The 7,340-nt window shown below is 42.0% G+C and overlaps 1 long non-coding RNA gene across 1 annotated transcript in view; it reads right to left on the reverse strand.

Annotated features, from left to right (window-relative positions):
* Positions 1-2,216: 2,216 nt before the first annotated feature.
* LOC144243343 (uncharacterized) overlaps positions 2,217-7,340 on the reverse strand; it is a 115,158-nt gene continuing 110,034 nt past the window's right edge. Inside the window, exon 5 of the long non-coding RNA XR_013338624.1 lies at positions 2,217-2,474. This is a non-coding gene — a long non-coding RNA (uncharacterized LOC144243343). The remainder of the gene's footprint in view (positions 2,475-7,340) is intronic.

Consider the following 7,340-nt stretch of genomic DNA (forward strand, 5'->3'; position numbering starts at 1 on the left):
TGACGTTGGATCAAGCCAGCTTTGAAGCCCCACGATTCTGCCCTCCTCCATTGCTCCCTGCCCCATGAAAGCTTGGGGTCTCCCTCACGGGGCATAGGCAGGGAGTCCAAACCATGTAAACCCAATCCTATCCGTATTCATCATAACAGCCTATGCTGGTCACCCCATCTGCTTGCAAGGCTCTGCTGCTCTCCCACAAAACGTTACTACGTGATCACTAACCCTTTCCATAAGGTATCACAGGTGCCTCTGTATGTCAAGACGAGTCTCTATATCTGAATCAAATTACGGGTGCAGTTTCAGCCATTCTGTGAGATGACCACAATGGGATTATTACATGGATAACACAGCCCTAACTAATATACTATACTCTAATAATAATGTAATACAATATATACAATATTTTATATTTATAAATCAGTGTTTTTGTCTATCCCTCTGTGACAGAATAACTTTAAAGAGTTTCCAAAAGAAAACTTAGGTCGGCTTGACAAACATAGATTCATATTTATTATATAAAATCAATATATTCCATATGGAGTATATATTCCATTATATATTATTATTCCATATATACCAAAATCTTCCATATATTTCCTTTGGATATTCAGACAGTATATGCAATTTAGTTCAAACTAGTATCAGCTCTTCAGATAAGTAGGCTGTATGGTCTGGCATGCAGGTTCCCACAGCCCCAATCTCCTACCCCAGGGACACCCACCTTTAGACTCACTATCAAAGGCTTTCTGAAGTCATTTGTGGTTTGCATGTATATATGTCTGTATTTGGAAATCATTTGTGTTTTAATCATGAGAAGGCATCAGATGGCCCGCAGAAAGGGCAATCCTGAGGAAAACTATGTCAGGAGTAGTGACATCTGGAAAGAACATTCTATCTGGTGTTAGAAAGCTTGGACCAGGGCACCTGGAGGGGTCAGTCAGTTAAGAGTCCAACTTCGGCTCAGATCATGATCTCACGGTTCATGAGTTCGAGCCCCTCATCAGGCTCTATGCTGACAGCTTAGAGCCTGGAACCTGCTTCCGATTCAGTGTCTCTCTCTCTCTGCCCCTCCCCCACTCATGCTCTGTCTCTCGCTCTCAAAAACAAACATTAAAAAAAGCTTTTTAATTAAAGAAAGGAAGGAAGTCAAGACAAGATAAGACTGACTGAACCGAGGTCCCAGCTCTACTGGCTTCAGCCTGTGAGGCTATGAACACTGTGAGGCTGTTTTTCATGTTCAAAAATTGTGATTTTCTTCTCCATGTCTTTTGACTTCTGTTTTAACCCGCCTCATCTGAATGAATGTGAAATGTGTGTGATCCTGAAAGGTCTGATAGAGAAACAAAGTGTCCCTTTTGTAATCATTATCTAATTTCCCATTAACAGCAAAAGTTTCCTGGGGTGGGAGGCAGACAGGTTAGGAGAGTGTCAGGTGCTGGGGCAGAGGGCGGTGCTGCCCACCGGGCACAGCATGAGGTTTGGACGGAAAGACCCAGGACCCAATGCCTGGCTTTACCAACTCTTCCTTTTCCTTAGGTATATTTCTTAAAAGCCTATTTATTTTGAGAGAAAGACAGAGCGAGCGGCAGAGAGAGGGAGAGAGAATCCTAAACATGCTCTGCACTTACGGTGCCCTGACATGGGGCTTAAACTCACTAACAGCGAGATCATGACCTGAGCTGAAACCAAGAGTCAGATGCTTAACCCACTGAGCCACCAGGCACCCAAATAGGGATCTTAATAGTAATTCCCTGATAGCCTTGTTGTGAGAAATAAGTGAGGTATTTCAAGAAAAGCTCTGAGCCAACATTCAGTAAATGTTAACTGCCATTACTATTAGCATGTTTATAATCATTTTGATACTTTCTAGAAGGATGGGGAGAAATGAGGGAAGGTTCCAGAGACAGTCTCTAAAACTAACTGCACCAGTTTTCCCCAGATCTGACTATCATCCTAACACTCAAAGGTCTCCATGGTAATTTAAAAAGGAAACTTGAGAGAGAGAAGCTATTTCAAAATATTTCCGACAAAGTAGTGATATGAGTGTGCAAGGAAAGATTTACTTTAAGGGTACTGTTGACGCTTTTTGTAATTTATTTTTAAACTAGGATAAAGTACCTAGTAAGCAGAAAAGGACTCTCAAAGTCAGGTATGTGAGCGGTGTCTGTGGCGGAGCAGTAATGCACATGATATACAGTTGCTTTGTAGGCATAGACTCTTTAATTGAGCAGACTGATGTGTTGCTCGCATAATGGATGTGTGGGGTACAATGAACACCAGGCATTATTATTTCTCCCACCCTCCTACCTCAGAGAAGAGCATTTGAAGTGCAGGTGAACACAGACCATTTAGGAAATAATTGGTCTGACCCAGTAGCAGAAGTCGCCATTTTGGCAGCAGTGAGAGAGGTGTTACTCAGGTGACAGAAGACAATGAGGCTAAGATGTGAATGTCAGATTTCCCCAGTTGTAAACCTGTCAGCATAGGAAATAAAGAAAAATTACAAACACAATCCCAACCTTTTTGATGCTAGTCTTTTCAGATTCAGTTCAAAAAAATCTTCTGTCTCATCAGTTAACTAAGGTAAAGCAACGGAGTTAGGAAGGTTTCCTCTGTGTTTTCTTTTTTCCTTTTGGTTTTATTACTTCTATTTCAGGGGTGAGCACATTATGGCCTGTGGGGCAAATCTAGCCTGTTTTTCATAAATCAAATTTTGGGGAATACGCCCACGCCCACTCATTTATGTGTTGTCTACACCTGCTTGTGTGTGGCCACAGAAGGCTTGAATGGTTGTGCAGAGAACTTATGACTAACAAAGCCTAAAATGCTTCCATCTGGCCCTTCACAGAAAATGTTCGCTGAACCGTGACCTGTTGTCATAGGACAATCAAGGTCATTCCCATTTCTGGGGCACCTGGGTGGCTCAGTCGGTTGAGCGTCTGACTTCAGCTCAGGTCATGATCTCATGGTTCATGGGTTCGAGCCCTGCATCAGGCTCTGTGCTGACAGCTCAGAGCCTGGAGCCTGTCTTCGGATTCTGTGTCTCCCTCTCTCTCTGCCCCTCCCCTGCTCATGCTCTCTATCTCAAAAATAAAAATAAAACATTAAAAAAATTTTTTTAAAAAGGTCATTCCCATTTCTTTGCTTGAAGTCCTTACATGACATAATGGTGCCCCCAAGATAAGTCTAAATTGTAAGCATGGTCTAAACGATCTATAAACTACCATCGGTCTACCACATTCACTTCATCACACCACTATCACCACTTAATGCTTTCTACTCCAGATACACAAGATTTCTAGTTCCTCTGAGAAACCTTCACTCCTGTCTCTGGGTCTTTGCATATACTACTCCTTCTACCTAGAACATTCTTCCCCACCTTCCCTCACTTTCTTTACCAAGGTTGTTCTGTTCTGTTTTGTTTTGTTTTGTTTTTCTTGGCTGGCAAAGTCTTAAATTGCTCTATTCATTCTATTTCTTCAGGGGGGAGTTCTGCTTGTCCTTCTCTTATGGATTTAGCATTTCTTGAGTGGTGACTGTGGAGATGTGGCTTTACTTTTGGTGAGAACTGGGAGCAGAGGCATTTGGGCAGCTGCTCTTCTGAGCACAAACACTCCATATTTCGCCCTGCTGCTCTGAATCAAGCTCCTACATTTTCTGCTTTCAGCTGCATGCAGACACCTCCCTGGCTGCTGCCTGCTTCAAAATGGAGGGCTATACGAGTCAACCATTCTGGCCTGGGATTCCAGTGAATTATCTTTCACTCTTCCACCTCTGCCCTTCCCATCTGTGGGCATGGAGTATTCTAACAGAAACCCACTACCAAGAATAAACCATTTCTTATCCTTATGTGAGACTACATATTCCCTTTCTTTAAAAGAAAAGTATATCATTTCTTGGAATTTAATGCAGAAAGATAGGGCCTGTAGCATTTCCTCTGCCTATCAACTTGAAAGAGAAGATACTGCTTATTATGTCTTTCCTGCTAGGCTGGAACCTCTATAAAGGTGTGAACCACCACATCTGTCTTTTACACCATTGTATAATTGGCAGCTATCACAAAATCTAAAAGATGGTAGGTGCCCAAAATTTATTGAATGTAAAAAAAGAAGAGTGGCAGATTATTGGTAACTTGTGTTCATTATCAGAAGAACCAGCCACCCACAACACCACTGAGCCTAGAGCCCAGTTTTAAAAGATCAGTAAGGAGCAAAGACTCTTAACCCAAATCTCCTTATGCTTTCAGTTCCCTTTCCTGTAACAGGAAGAGTGTCTCTGGTTTTCAAAAGGTGTTCTAGTACCAGTAAGCAATTGAATGATGATCTTCAGGCAAAATCATGAGGAAAGTAAAGGTATAGTCATGTATCCCTTTCATGACTTCTTCCATTCATTTGTAGTAGCGTGAATTTCCTTATGATGATCCCATTTCAATCAATAACAAACCAGCTCAACTCTCCCCAAGATACACATCAAAGTCCCAAGGAACCAGGTTAATATTGACACTATCCCCCCATCTTCACATCCACCCTTCAAAACTTGTGTGTCTTGTATTTCATTCTCTTGAGCCTCTGTTCTCAGCTAAATAATCCTCTAGCACTAATCTTATGTTTTCCTAGGTTGTGAACCAGTGTTGCAGCATTGGATGATATCTAGGTAGTAAATTCATGGATGCACCTTACCTTAAAAAGAATACATTTATATGGAGACAAAATGCATAACCAGCTATATAACTAGAGCATCAAAGCCTTAAGGTATGGTTTCAAATTCAAGTGTACTTGACTTTAAACAGCTGTAGAATCAACTTAGACAAAAATATTTAGAGATGACTAGTGTAAGAAATATGTGGATATGGGGAAAAAAATTGGAAAGTAGTTTTCAAAGGACTGGAGCCTGGGAAATACCTCACTAATCATGTTGGCATAATAAAATGATCTCACTGCTTAATGCCATACACTTCCCAACTACAAAGTAGTATTTTTTCTCTGGAAAATTTCTAGAGCCCTTGTTTTATCCAAAATATATGAGTCTGTCCCATGCAACAGTCAGAGCAAATTCAGATGAGCCCCTGTACAGATGGTATTTTTTTTTTTCTCTCTGCAACCTCTTGGCTGGCCTGGGGCCGGTATCTTTTCCCAAAATGCCAGGCTCAGGTATAAATCACTGGGGCTGTAAAAGGTCATCAAGTTGTATCACCTCCCTTCATGCATATTTAAAACCCATCCAGGACACACAATTATCCATTTTCTTCTGAAAGAGCTATGGGTATCGAGATAGGGCCTCTCCCTCGTCATTTCTGTTTTTATAGGATGTGCTGATCCACCATCTCTAGTGGCAATGGTAAAAGGCACGTTATCCTGTGCTAACGAGTGTGAGTTTGCTCTGACAAACCCATATCCTTTTACATGATCTTTTTTCATGTTTAGCAAAGCCAAATACTTAAGAAAAAAAACCCACTCAGCTCGACTCTAGCATCAGCTTTAATGTGTAGAGAGCTTGGAAATCGCCATCCCCACCCTTAAGGCAAGAAAGAACTGGGCAAATTGAAACCCAACCAAGGTTTTGGACCCATCAGAGAGCTGACTTCACAGAGCAAGACTGCCACCATAAAATCTGCAGAGACAGGCTAATGCAGAGTCATAGATGAGACCTGCTTACCCCCTAAATAAAAGCTGTGGGAGCCCCAAACTGGTAGGAAACCTTAAATGGTACTTTCAATGATTTGCCAGAGGCTGAGTATGGACTCCATGAGAGTGAGAAATCCTGGGGTTCCAGCCTTAGTGAGGATCCCACACCGCCATGGGCTTTACCTCCAAGAACCAAACCAAGATTGTCTCCTGGCCCTGGCATGGGGAGGAGAAAAACAATCACTGTGAAACAAGCCCAGGAAGTTCTTCATAACAACAGCTTTCTATCCAGGAGGAAAGACTTAGCCAGAATCCTATCCCAGGGAGGGACTGGAAATCCCTCCCGCTTGAGCCAGCCCCACTGACAAAATTGGAATAATTTGAGCGACAAAATGAGTAAAGTCATATTGGATTATAACCCCAAGTATGAAATACCCATACTGATAAATACATAATTGGATTGATAAGTATACATATACATACCCACATACACACATAAATGGGGAAAAATTACCCTGCCTCATGTGCAGAACATGAGTATCTCCAAATCAGATACTCTACCCTCAAGGAGGTAGAGCAAAGCTCCTCACTCCTTGGGTCTGGGCTACACAGAATGACTTCTCTCCAAAGAATACAGTATGGAAAATGGGGGGGGGGGGGCAATTTTAGAGCCAAGAAACCTGGCAAACACTACCTTAGCCAAGGGTGCAAGGCTCACATCAGCAGCATCAAATCAGGCTGGTGGCGTGTACCCTCGACTTGAAATGCATGTAGGACTTCAGCTCTGTGGTCTCTTCCTCCCCCACACACAAAACCCATCTCATCCTGAGAAAAACATTAGACAAACCTCAACTGGAACACACTCTGCAAAATTACCTAACCTACCCAAACTTCCAGAGTCCTCAACAGCAAGCCAAATCTGAGAAACTGTCACACCTGAGAGAAACCTAAGGAGACATGGCAACTGGGTGTTACATGGAATCCCAGTGAGTGTTCTGGAATAGAGAAGGACATTGGGTAAAATCCCAAGGGAATCTGAATAACCCGAATAAACTAAAAGTGACTGTAGTTAACAATAATGTATCAATAACAGTTCATTAATTGTGAGAAACATACTAATATAAGATGATAATAATAAGGAAAACTGGTGTGGGGTCTATGGGAACACTCTGAACTACTGTCACAACTTTTCTAGAAAGTTAATTTTATTCTAAAATAAAAAAGCTCATTAAAAAAAAATGAATTCATCCTAGAATCAGCAGCCAGTGTCTAATAAAAGCAAGTGTCCAGTAGAGCCTGGCACAGCTGGACTTCTCCTCACATCCTACTTCATTGCCCATTGTCTGGTTCTTTCTGAAGACTCCAACTCATGAACCCAGTTCTGTCTTTTGTGTATAACTCAAGGAAGTAAGTACCTAGGACAGATACAAGATTCTACTTCCTATATATTTGGGGATGTCTGGTCTGATGTCTCTCCATTAGAATTCAGTGTGGAAGAAGACACTTAGAATGACAACCAGCACAATGAAGTGCAGTGTATCTGATTTATTAAGGCTCCAAGTTCAGTAATCCTTCCAAAATGCAGAGTTTTCCAGTTGAAGCTATGTTGAGGAGCATGGACATTACAGGACCGACTCCCCCAACCCTCAAAAAAAATGTTGAGGGAAAAGAAGAAAGGGAGGGTGGGAGTGGAAGGGAGTGGGGGGGGGGGAGTGG

Source organism: Crocuta crocuta, unplaced genomic scaffold, assembly GCF_008692635.1.
Source record: "Crocuta crocuta isolate KB4526 unplaced genomic scaffold, BGI_CrCroc_1.0 scaffold27, whole genome shotgun sequence".
NCBI classification, from domain to species: Eukaryota; Metazoa; Chordata; class Mammalia; order Carnivora; family Hyaenidae; genus Crocuta; species Crocuta crocuta.